At 47.2% G+C, this 12,720-nt stretch overlaps 1 protein-coding gene across 3 annotated transcripts in view; it reads left to right on the top strand.

Annotated features, from left to right (window-relative positions):
• The window catches only part of LOC147452969 (aspartic proteinase 36-like), a 93,009-nt gene that overhangs the window by 48,662 nt on the left and 31,627 nt on the right, over positions 1 to 12,720 (top strand). The gene's annotated exons all lie outside the window — the stretch shown is intronic.

Raw genomic sequence — 12,720 nt, forward strand, 5'->3', positions numbered from 1 at the left:
AGATTGCTCTAAGCTTGAAGTGGACTTCCTTAGTTCATGCTCCATGATTCCATCTCTTTTCATATGTAAGAATATCCCCTTGTGGATTCTAAAGATTTGGTGAGAGTTGGCAGACATAATAGTGGACACTGACCGAACCTTGGGGTCACTTATGGTCAAAAGAAGTAGAAGAAACAGTAGGAAGCCCAAGTGCCATATCTGATCCCATCAGCCCGGTGTTTTGGCATTCCACAGCAAGTCATGATCTGGCAGCCCAGGGAAACCACCTCTCTAGCCTCCCAGCGGAAAAGGTTTCGTTCAAGACCTCAGCCAATATAGGCGATCGTTCCACTGTCATTTGGTCGCAGTGAAGCGGCTGATCCAGTCAACATCATCTGCATTTTTGGGAGCTACAGGCCCTACAGTTTATAGATCGGAGGGAATGGAAGTCAGAAAAGTTTTAAATGTTCTTCCGAATGAAATATGCTAGCACTTCAAAGATAGATGGTAGATGATTGCAGAGGATTGAAGCGCACTGGCTGCAATGTGACCAGTCTCTCCTCAAGTGTAGCTTGTCCCTTGGTTGTACCACTCTGCCTTCTGTTCCAGTGTCAAATTAGGCTCAAAAGACCGCTTCCGGTTCAGAAACTTATTAATTTTCTTTTTGATCGTCTTGGACTCCTCATCTACAAAATTCAATGATCCCATGAGCAAATGGTAGCCATCCTATGCATGGGCCACTAACCTTGTAGCCTTCTCCTTCAAGCAATAATTCTGCAACTCCTTGCTCCATCTGCTCCTCAAGTGGGACATTTTGAAGTAAAGCCACTGGTAGAAAGTGTCCCAAAACCTGGTCATAAGCTAGAAGAGTGTTGATCTTCTTTATTCATAGGTGGTTCCAAGCTATGAGAATCTTTGCCTTGTAAGCAGGTATTGACCATATCGACGAAACAATCGTTTGAACCCACCCAAGTGTATGGTTGCTATCCATGAAGCAGTAAAGTCGACCTCCACTGCTGTGCATTCCCATTTAGAAAAAGAGGCAGCTTTTCTAACCTTGGAAGCTTTAGTGAAGCTGCGTTCAAAGAAAGCTGTATCAAATGGTTGTATAAAAGCTAAACCTTCATTTGCATCTTGAGGCTGTGAAAAGGTATCAAACTTTACATGCTTGCCTCCTTCCTTGAAATCTTTCTGGGCCTCCCAAGGTGTCAACTGTTCGTATATATGGTGGCATAAGATAGTTGCCATTAGTCCCAAAAGTCATGTTGGCGGCATCCCTCCATCATGTGTCCCAGTCATCCTTTTGTGGGATATCCATAAGGGTTTCCAAACATGCTTTGCATGGTTCTGTACATCCCTCCCATGGGCCCTGGCATCCCCACTCCATAGTTGCCAAACATCCTTGTGACGTAAGGCCCAAAAGCATCTACACCCACGCCGTAGGGTCCATACGCATCAACACCAGCTTCATATGGCCCATATGCACTGGTAGCCATTCCAGGGTAACTCTTGGCCTCCATAGCTGAGAGGGTTGGATTCCTCTTCAAAAAGCAGAGAAAAGGAGATGCTACTTGCATATGCCGCCACTGCATCATTTGCTGCTGCAATCTGCAGGTGTTCTTGAATCTCCTGTAATCACCCATCAATCGGATGACTCATAAAAACACAAATAAAGGCTTGAAAGAACTTAAATGATGACAATGTTTTCTTGTAGACGATAACGAGAGCGGTGGAGTTCCGTTCCAGAGAATATTGGCCTTCAAGTCCAGCACCCCTGGACCCTCAAGTCCAGCACCCCTGGAGGCATTTCTTTATCATTTGATCAAGAGAATTGTGCGACCATGCATCTCTGCCTTGCACTGGCACTAAGGCCTCTTCTTTATAGGCACTTGGCCTTGCCAAGAGCAATGAAAAACTATTTTGAATACAGCTGTTGCTTTTACATCCAAAAGCTTGATAGCCAACTACTGAATTTACCGACTCTCCCAGAAGCTGCCAACACGTGAAAACCGCCATGTCATCACTGTTCGTACGTTGCGGTGTAAATTGGCCTAAGCTGAGATGATGATGATGATGTATTTACGTCCTCGGGGGGCCAGAATGACCCATGGGACCCAAAATCTCATATATGAGACTCCCCCCTTTCCATGTGAAGGAGGGGGCGTGTCATGATTGTGTGGTGATCTTGTTTGTGAGTGCGGTGTGATGTTCTAGCACGTTGGCAAGATAGATGCCTAGTGCTACTGGAGAGCGATGTGTTCTTGAGAGAAGCTCCTCAAATGTAGTACATCCTTGAATAAGTTGAGGAAAGTCGACCGGAATGTGCGCATATGTTGGACATTCAAGGGTTACATAGTTGCATTAAGTGCATCTACTCATGTTTGCATCAATATTCAGCCATCCTCCCGTTTCACTTTTGAGCATGTGTGATCTTGTCCGCATCAAGGTGATGGCCCGTCTCGCACGGTAGGACATGGGTGTCCTGATATGTATTTGGGTTTCCCCGGTTTTGTATTCTTCCCAGTATCGTGTATTTATGTGCTTGCAATAGTATTCAAACTTGGACCTGTGCATTGCATTCTTCCATTTGCTATGAAGGGCCTCAAGTAATTGTAGTTCAAAATTTAGTTCGTGCTCACGCTCGGTACCTTCCTCTACATGCATGTCCACATATGCTCCCACATTCCAGTTAGAGAACCATTTCCTGATGTCCTCAACAAGGCTAGAGGTGAGAAACTTGCTTTGTGGTTCTTTTGCGGCTTACATCCTACCTCCCATGCAATGTGAGGCAAACGGTTATTAGGCATCAACTTCACCTTCAAGAGATATCTATGCATTCTTTGCAAAGCAAGCATTTCCAATGGTCTTTGTCTAGTCTCCAATAGCATCACTGAGTATGGTGTTGTGGTTTTTATCCCCATATGTCTACATAAGAACTTTTTCCGAATTTTCTCAATGTCATTCCATGTGCTGGCCGAAATACTTGGTCCCCATACCTCTACCCCATACAATAGTATTTGGACCACACGCGCATTGAAAGCCATGGACTTTATTTCCCACCTTCTAGTGACGCTTTGTTTGCACATGTTTTCAAACTCGTAATACCTTGCTTGTCTTGCTTCAATTCTTGTTTTTGCACATTGCCCCCATCTATGATTTGAAGGTATAATGATGCCCAGGAGTGCAAGTTTCTTGCCCTAGTGGAACTATGGTAAAATCTAATAGGTAGGTTTTCTTTTTGTTTTGTTTTCTTTCAGCTTGCAATTTCTACTCTGTTATATGTGTGTGTGTGTGTGTAGAGGTGGTTTAGCATGCTCTGTTTTCTTCATACTCTATCAACCGACTTTGGGGTCGGTGAGTGCTTATGGGTGTGTGTGTGGGTGGGTGTGTAGGTGTGAGTGAAGTTTGAATTTAGAGTATGTTTCTCTTGTTGGAAAGCTTGGTTTCTTATTTGCTGTTATCTTCCCTTGTGTTCTTGATCCTCGGAATAGGGAGTCTGTTCTTGACGGTGATTTTGTTGAGAGCTCTATAGTCAATCAACTTTCTCCAAGATCCATCTTTCTTAAGAACCATTAACACAGACAAAGAGAATGGTGGAGTATTGGGCTTGATAAAACCCTTCTCAAGAAGCTCTTTCAGTTGGTTCATAATTTTTTCATTTTGGGCTCGATTGACTCGGTAATGTGTCCGGTTCAATGTTGTGTTGCCTGGAATTGAATCAATCGTGTGATCTTTAGGACGCAGAGGAGGTTAACTCTCTTGGTAAGCCTTCAGAGAAACAATGAGCCCGAGCTTGTAGAAAATCTTGTCCTTCCTTCTGTAGGTCAGACATACTTGACCTTTGTCATTCAACTCTTTCAAGAAGATTGAGTAAACAAAAAAACTGAATTTCATTAATTTAGAAATGGCGGAAGCCGATACAAGTGGAACGGACTCGCCCTTGAGTTTTACATCAAGTACAGATCTTTACTCTTCTCATTCTTCAAGATAGCTTTTCTTGCCATATAGTCTAGCACTACGCAGTTCTTGTGGAACCAAGTGATTCCTAAGAGAACGTCACTCCCTTCCAAAGGCAGGATGTAGAAGTCCTCGTGCCCTAAATAGCCCTGACAATGCAACCGTAGTTTGCCAATGATAAGTATAATGGCAATATCTTGTCCGCGTGCTGCTAAAACTACCTCTGCCGATGGTCCTATTTCCTCTGGCGTAATTCCAAGTCGAGCCGCCAATTCGGTTGAGATGAACTTGGTCTTGGCTCCTAGGACCAATGAAGAAAATAAGGACTTCCTGGTCTCGCACTTTGCCCCACACTCTGTAAAGTTCTGTACTCTCGTCCATCTGATCAGGGTCAGTCCCCACAAAGTTTGCTACTAGTCTTGCTTTCGTCTTCCCTTTCCTTGCGCGCTCTTCTGTTACTTTGGAACTCTTTGGCTTGTCCTCTGGCTGTCCTCTAGGTGCCTTGTGTGAACACCGGGCCAACACATGCCCCTGTTCTCCACAACCGTAACAATTCCTCTCCTTGAAGTACTTAGCTTGCTGCCAACACATGCCCCTATTCTCCACAATCGTAGTACTCAGCTCACTGCTCTGCTGACAAGTAAGGGTGTGAACGTTTCTTTTTTTGAAGCTTTCCCCTTCTGTTACCGTTGTTCGAATTCTGTCCGTTCCGCGCTGTCAAAAGTTGATCAGTAGGATACGTAAGAGTACCCGCGTGCATTGCAAACCTTTGTTTGGCGCCACTAGTTGTTGCACGGACTTGGACTCTTGCAGCAAAGAATAGTCATGTATCTCTTTAGGTAGACCACAATAAAATCGCTCAATTTTCTGTTTAAAAGTGATCTTTTTAAAAGAGGAGGCCGGTAGAATAGTGTTTGGTAGTAAATGTCCAATGTGTCTTCCTTGGTCATTCGCAGATGATTCCAAGCGGTGATCATATCACGTTCGTACTCTTGAGTGAGCCATGAAGAGGTAAAAATGCGCTTGAACCAGTAGCCATTTCATTGATGCTTCCCATCGTAGCAGTAAGGTAGACCGCCATCTTTGCACGTTTCCCTTCAGATAAAATGTTGGCCTCTTGACCTTGGAGTGCCTTGATTACCGTCCTCAAGAGTAGGCTATGTCGAACTGTTGGATGAAAGCGAGGACCTTTTGGGTATCTCGAAAACCCGAAAAAGTGTCAAATTTTAATGCTTGCCCACCCTCCTTGAAATATTTTGTCTTGTTGCCTCATCGAGAAAATCATATCGATTGGCCGTGTAAAAATACTTCCTCTTTGTAGAAAACGTTTGCTCATTGGAGTCCAAACTTTGAGAGAAAGATGAATCCTCATCCGATTCGTCAAAATGCTTACGAGATGTCCGGTGGGGTTTGCTCTTCTTTGCCTTCTTCTTGCTTTTGCTATGCCGCTGAGTCTTTCTCCTCTTCCTGCTCTTTCTGTCCTCACCACTAGACTCAGAGGAAGAACTGTTTGAGCTCTCAGAAGAGGATGAGGATGAACTGGAAACACCCTCAAAGTGCACACACTTCTTTGTCTTTCGTGCATTCTCAAAAGTAGATTTCCGAACCAAGTAGCCAAGATAGTGTGCTGCTCGATTCTGTCACGTCGGTTGCTTCTTGGTCTTCATGAGTCGACTGATTTGCCTTTCTATTGCTTCATCAAATTCACCCCCCGAGTACACCCTCTGAGTAGGTGTTGCCAATATAGGTGTTTTCTTTAGAGCTGACTTCAAAGGTGAACGGATGGCCGTACGCCATTGGAAATGCATTTTGTCAATCAAGTGCTTGATCAAAAATCTCGCATACTGAGGATCTTTTGAATACTCGAGCATCTACTAGGCATAGGCATTGACCTGCTGTTGACGCTGCATCCCCATTCGTTCATACTCTGTGGGTAGAGGTGGCCCATACTCCCCTTCCAAGTCTGCAGAAGGTGGCCGGCGTCCGTTTGAATCTTTAGTGCTATCCCTCGAACCTGAGTGGTCAGGTGCAATAGCTTCCTCCTGACGGGATTCGTCAACTGAATCCATATGTGCCGTGATAAAAGGGACCGGATTCTCCACAGAAGGCAAAATCGACTGCGCTATGATACCACTGTAATAGAATTGTGTACCCTAAGCCGAGAATCTGATGCAACATAAGTGAGAGAAATTGAAAACAACTTAACAAACTGAACAAAAGTGAGAGGAAGACGACATGGCACAATGAAGTTCCGCGCCTAGAGAGATTGGCCCCAAAGATTGACGCCCCTTTTGGTATTTCTTTATTATTGAGGCTTCATAAAGTACAATGTCCAAGGGTCCTTGTCTCTACCGCGCTACACAGCGTACAATTGGCAAGAGAAGAGACCGTGGCACTTTATTTATAGGCCCCAGGCCTTCAAAAGCAGTGTACATGAAAAGCTTCAAGTCTAAAAGCATCTCGTTCCAAAACCTAGCGCCAAAAGCTACCAGTGCAAATCGCAAGAATCCGTGTAGGTGCCACGTCAGCAGCTGACGCATTTGCGGGATGTCTGTACAATGATACCATGTCAGCAGTTCTTACACAAATTGGGATCCTTGCTTTATTTTAGGGTTCTTGTGTCCCTTGAACCCCATTGGACATGACTGCCTAAGTTGGAACAAGTTATACAACTGAATTTCATTTTTGGCCTTTGGAATTGGTTTTGCAAGTTGTTGTAACTTGATCTGCATCTCTCACTAGGGTTTGGACCTCCCTTGGTCCGGAGTGCGTTCAATCGTCCATGCCACGTCATCACTTTGTGACAACATGATCCAATGAGCCATTCCCCACGTCAATCGGATTGTCGAGTGGGCACATGTGCGAGAGTTTCACCTAGAAACTTACCCCCCCACCAAACTTATTAATAAATCATTTTTATGATTTATTTGTTGGGTTTGGTGGACGGTTTTCCGGTTAATAAACTACAAATCTCACCCAGGAAGGAGCCAAGGGAGCTAGCGTTTTCTATCAGAATTGCCTAGCGCTAGCATCAGAGCAAATCCGCCCCTAGTGTTTTGCCTACAAATCAGCCAGCGTTTTCTGCAAGTCGCCATTAGCCTCTGCATTTTGCAGATTTCAGCCTAGCGCTGCCTTTTCCCCTGCAATCAGCCCTAGCATTCTCAGTTTTCAGCCCTTCCCTCACCGGATCGGCGTGGATCTGTGATCGCTAGCCATCTTCGTTGCGGTCCGGTACTTTGGTAGCCCATCGAGCCTCCTCTCGGCCCTTCCCTCTCTGGCATCGAGTGCTCCATTGCTGTCCATCATTGCCGTCATCGAGATCTGCGTTTTCAGCCTTGCTTTACACGACAGAATTGTTGCGTTTTACGTGCGAGATCTGCGTTTATTTTTTTCCGAGAAAAAGATCCATTAGTTAATAAAGCTTCCCATAGGGCTACAAACCACCACTACTAGAGAGGGCTACATCAAAAGCATGGGGAGACTCTCCCAGTTAGTAAACAAAATATGTACATTGAGGCTAAATCACAAAATGGGAGGAGGAAAGAGCCACACAGGTGGCCGATAGTGCCATTGGGGCACACCTGGACCATGGTGAAGAAGGGCCCTGGGTGCTAGAGTCGTAGGAAAGCCTGTTTGCGCTCCCGCATGCGGTCGGAGTTGCGCTGAAGTCTCTCAAACTGACCCCTAAGAGGATGGATCAACTCCAACCAAAAGTCACGAACAATCTTTGCCGGTGGGACAAGGCGAGCCTCGAAGGTGCGGAAGCAACGAGCCCGCCAAATGAGCCAGAGTCTCAGGCTAAGACAAGCTCCCAACACACTTCTCTCTCACTGCACCACTCCGGGGGTAAGCTCTGTGTGGCAGGTGAAGTGTAGGTCGACCCTTTTGGAGCACTATCATCCTGTTGGTGGAGGCTAGCTCAAAATGGAGCGCAGGGCTCGTGAGGGTGGACTAGGATGCAACACCCCAAGTGTATTATCGCGTCGTGGAAAGAGTTGGCATTAATCGAAGAACCCGAAGCCAAACTCGCTGTGCCATGCAGGAGTCCCACAAGCAGTGACACTGACTCTCCAAAGGATGGTCACAAATTGCACAGGCTGCCAAAAAGCCATTGTGTACTAGCCAACTCCACATTGGTGTAGCTCTCTGTGCAACTAGCCACTAGAACAAATTGACTCGCCTTGGCTATCTGGAGTCCCACAACGGCTCCCGAAAACCAGCTGTGAGTTCCTCCGCCTGCCAATGAAGTGCTGCAGCCTCTCTTTCTGCTATCAGTATGTGGCGCCCCAGTCGAACAATGTACTAAAAGAAGGGGATCCCACGGTGATCGTCTGAAGAGAAGGGGTCTCTCGAAAACCACTCTCCAGGGTCCCACTGCACTCGTGTCAAAGGGCAGCTCTCCCAAGCCCAAAGCCTCCAATGGCTTGTCGCAAGATCTGTTGGGTCAGGATCTGTGACACAGGTCCTCCCACAGATGCTTACTACTGAAAATAGCACTCTGTAACCTGTGGAGTCTCTATTGAGACTCTGTGTAGTTGACCCTCGCCTTGGATCTCAAAGAACATGGGCGGTACGAACTCCGACCAAGCACGAACTGCGATGAGGAGCTCCAATAGCGTGAAGGCCCCTATCTATCTAGGAGCTGCTGGCTATAGGGGTGAGCCACTCAGCTGGCAAAGCCTCTGTAATGTCGTGGCCCATGCTCTGCACTTCTCTCATGCCCCGTAGCTGGATGCTCTGTACCTCCTCAGGCAAACCTCGAAACTAAAGCCAGTCGCCTAGTGTGTGGGTTGGGCCCTCTGCCATGGGACCCCAAGAAACATGAGGCCTACTACCAACCAAGTGGCCTTTGTGAGTGCTAACTATGGGGTTCCAAACAAGGGGTTGTCTCAAGCCCACCTCAGTGCAATTGGGTTGGTGCTACTCCATGCCACTCTGTAGCTGCTCCCAAAAGCGAAGCAGACTCGTAGCAAATCGATCCTGTAGTCTCCTGCTCAGACCAACTCTACGCATCTTTGTAATGATCCACATGATGGAAGGGCTTCAAGGGCGTCCTGCATGAGGCACTCGAGCTCTAAGTCGTTGAAGCAACAACTCCTTTCAAGGCTCTGTCACGAGGACATGGCAACTGCTAACCTTAGTTGTTGGTTTCTTTCCAATGGTTATTGTTGAGACCCTTGTTTTGAAGTAGCAAACGGTCGGACATTGTATGGCCAATGTGAACGGTAGTTTCACCCGCACACGAGAAGTGGTCGGCACTGGAATTTGTATAGTAAGAGGATGTCTAGGCTCAGAGCAAGATCATATAGGTCCCCTCGTCGCACTTAGCAAGTTGGTGGATACTAGGAAGTGAATTCAATAAAGGCATAAAGTCAAGGTGGGATCACCAACAGAAAGTATTCGACAATTGGGCCACTTGCACTTTTGGATGCAGTCCCAATGAGGATAGATAGTCAGATGACCAGTGGGAGCCCAACGGAGGCATCTCCTAAAAATTAGGGAACTGCTATTTTGGGCCGTGAAATGTATTCGCGTCATTACCTTCGGTATGACCAGGGGAACATTTTATTACTCTGTTGCAAAGTCAATTGATGCACCAGTTGAGAGATTTTGAATCAAGAAGCCCAATGCGGGGAATTTGTATGTATGAGTGCCAAGTGGCACTTTTTGGTCAATTTACCAAGTCTGGGAGAACAGAACTCGTAACTGACTTTTTGGAGCAGTTTTGGAGGTTGATAACGGTGATTTTCAGCCATTTCTCTCCTTTTTTGAGCTTCCCATGACTTTACCTAGGATCAAGGAGCTCATTTTCAGCATTGGAAGGCATCAAATGCGTGTTTACAGGGCTGTTTTGTTGCGTTTTCAGCGATACGCAGGTTTTGGCAGCCATGGAAATCTTTCCCTTTTGCATCTATTTGTTCACAGATGCATTACAGGTCAAGAGCAGTAGAGGGGGCGCTCGATTTATGCTGGGGGGATGCTTCATTGAGAGTTTGTCACAGGTTAAGAGCTATGGAGTGCTTTCTTTCTCTCCCATGTACAGTGTGGTGCTAGGAGTGATGCCTTGCACGCTACACACTGCTCTCTCCCCCCTATGTGCAATTATGTGATGCCCCACAAGGCTCTTCATTTGACTGATGTACAGTTGTGTAGGTTCATGCTTTTGTGCTGAGGCAAGAGCCTCCTTGAGCAGGAACAGGGGTAGCTAGCTGCTACTCCAAAGCAGGCACCGGTGAGGGTCATAACCTCACCGTACAATGCGTTTTTAGCGCTGTGTATGCGCTGTAAATTGACTGTTTTTCAGCCATACGGGCGCCAGAACCATTGGGAATAGTGCCCCATTGGCAGAGAACAGCTAGGGGACCGTTTGGGGCTGAAAACAAGGCAAAAACTAGTAAATACAGCGTGCTGAATTTACTGTTTTTGGGCAGGAATCAGAGGGTTTATGCCAGTGGAAGTGAGTTCCAGCAGGGGAATTGGTTTCACGCAAGTTTTGGGGCTGTTATGTTGCCGAAATTTGGCCAAATCAAGTGGTATCTAGTTGGATATAGACAAAAGATTCCGAGGACTCTACTTTGTAAATTTACCCTCTCAAAGTATAAAGAAATACCGAAAGGGGCGCCAATTTTGGGGCCTGCAGGTTGTCGGCGTCAGCTCGGGGCATTCTAGCTTCTGAGCCGTGTGTGTATTCAAGTGTTAATTCCCGTGGCAGGTTTCCTTTGCAAAGTGCTCTGTTTGTGTGTCTAAAGTAAAGAATTTCGGGTGAAAGCCAACGCCTACCGCCCCACCACGGGCCGGTTTCAGGCTCCTTCCCTGGAAGTAGTCCTCTGACAACAAATTTCCCAAGAAGGGCTCTGCTGTGCTGTGTTGTGCTGGGTCTATGATCCCCAACCCCCTTGAGAATATGGTAGAGTGATGACTTGCCAGGCTACTTTGGCCCGAGCTAACTATGTGTCGTGCCCTGACCAAAGAAATTTCGTGATCAGCCTCCCTAACTGGCTTATATAGGAGCTTGAGAAGATCCAGCAAGATGTGATATACCACATAGTAGCCACGACAACTCTGCCTGCAAAAGGGAACCGCGCCAAACTCCAATGTAGCAACTTCTGGACAGGAGGAGGGGAGCTGTGTGTGGCTTATGGGACAAGTCCAGGCCAACCTGACAACCCAAGTAGCGAACTACAGTCCCTGATAGAATCCATTGGAAACCTTGTCGACCAATCAAGTGTAGAAGCACTGCCAACCCAGAAAGCAACTGTCTTGCTCCAATTGATCAATGCACCTGATGCACAAGAGAACGCCTCAAAAGCCTGCTCACACCTGTGCATATTGGTCTCTTGGCCGTCCCAAGTACAAGGCTGAGTTGTCGCCACACTAGCTATGCAATGCAGGGCAGTTAGATTTCCAAAGGGGTGTTTCCAAAAAGTGAAAATGAATAAATAATAAGAAAGCAAGCAACAAAAAGGATAGATAGTAGTCACACGCTGGTGACAATAGACGTGCTGTGTGTATAGACTCGCTACTCAAGACGACGATGCTGGACCATATAAGAAGAAGATGATCTCTATGACCCAACAACTACTCCTCATATCCCACCTTAGAGATCCACCAACGGCTCATAACTGTCAGCCATCTATGTCTATCTCTAGACTGAGTGGTGGAGGTGACCTGGCCACGATGTCCACTAGAACCACCGTCGTATCCCTGCCATGTGTCACTGCCCAGCCCAGAGAGTTCGTCCAGTGTGAACTTGATTAGACTAACTATACTAACTGTGTGTCCTGTGAAAGTGACACTGTAGCGTGCTACATGTTGCCCGCCACAAGACCGCTCACCGTCTCGGTGAGAGGAAATACTGAAAAAACTGTGAAAGAAAACCACTAGGTAATGCATCTGTATGTCTTTCTTGAAGTATGTGCTAGGCCCAACCATGACCCTACATGCCTGAAAAGTGGAGTTGAAAACACTGCATTGCTTGCAAACGCTTTAAGTCTTTGAATAGGCAGGAACCCAATATGATTGCATAGTCCAAGAATCCCAATTGGCAAAACAGAATGAGGCTCCACAACAAAGAGATATGCTCGGGCCATGTATGGGAGGGGCAGGGGGTGGGTAGGGGGTCGAGGGGAGACTAGGTAGGGGTGAGTGGGGGGGGGGGGGGCGAGGGCTGGTGAGGGGTGGGTAGGGGGGCTAGATAGGGGCGAGGGCAGGGAGGGGGTGGGTAGGGGCAAGGGCAAGAGAGGGGTTGGGTAGGAGCGAGTAGGGGGAGGGTAGGGGCGAGGGCAAGAGAGGGAGTGGGTAGGGGCAAGTAGGGGGAGGGTAAGAGAGGGGGTGGGTAGGGGCGAGGGCACAGGGAGGGGGTGGGTAGGCGCGAGTGTATGAGGGGGTGGGTAGGGGCGAGTTGGGGGAGGGCAGGAGCGATTTGGGGGAACCAATTTGGAATAGGGGACAGTTGGTGAGGGCGAGGAGGGAGCAGACCATTATGAGCATGGTGCGGGTTGAGGACAGAGCGAACTATTATGAGCAAGACAACTATCAGGAGCAAGGAATTCATCAAGCAGGACGGGCTCTGAAGGGAGTTTGCTAGACACAGAGGATAGGTTTGTTCTGGTCGGGAAGCAGACACCAATGGGGCTTTGAGGGGGTGTGAACTCCTACAAAGGAGATTTCTTCCCGCTTCTATGATTCTTCATAGGCTCACCAAATTCAAAGTCTTTCACCAAGGGCGCATCAGGAGTAGCTTGTATGACCTTCAACCTTTGAGCTGGCTCAGGTGGTTGAGCT

Source organism: Adiantum capillus-veneris, chromosome 8, assembly GCF_014529385.1.
Source record: "Adiantum capillus-veneris isolate H3 chromosome 8, ASM1452938v2, whole genome shotgun sequence".
Taxonomy (NCBI): domain Eukaryota; kingdom Viridiplantae; phylum Streptophyta; class Polypodiopsida; order Polypodiales; family Pteridaceae; genus Adiantum; species Adiantum capillus-veneris.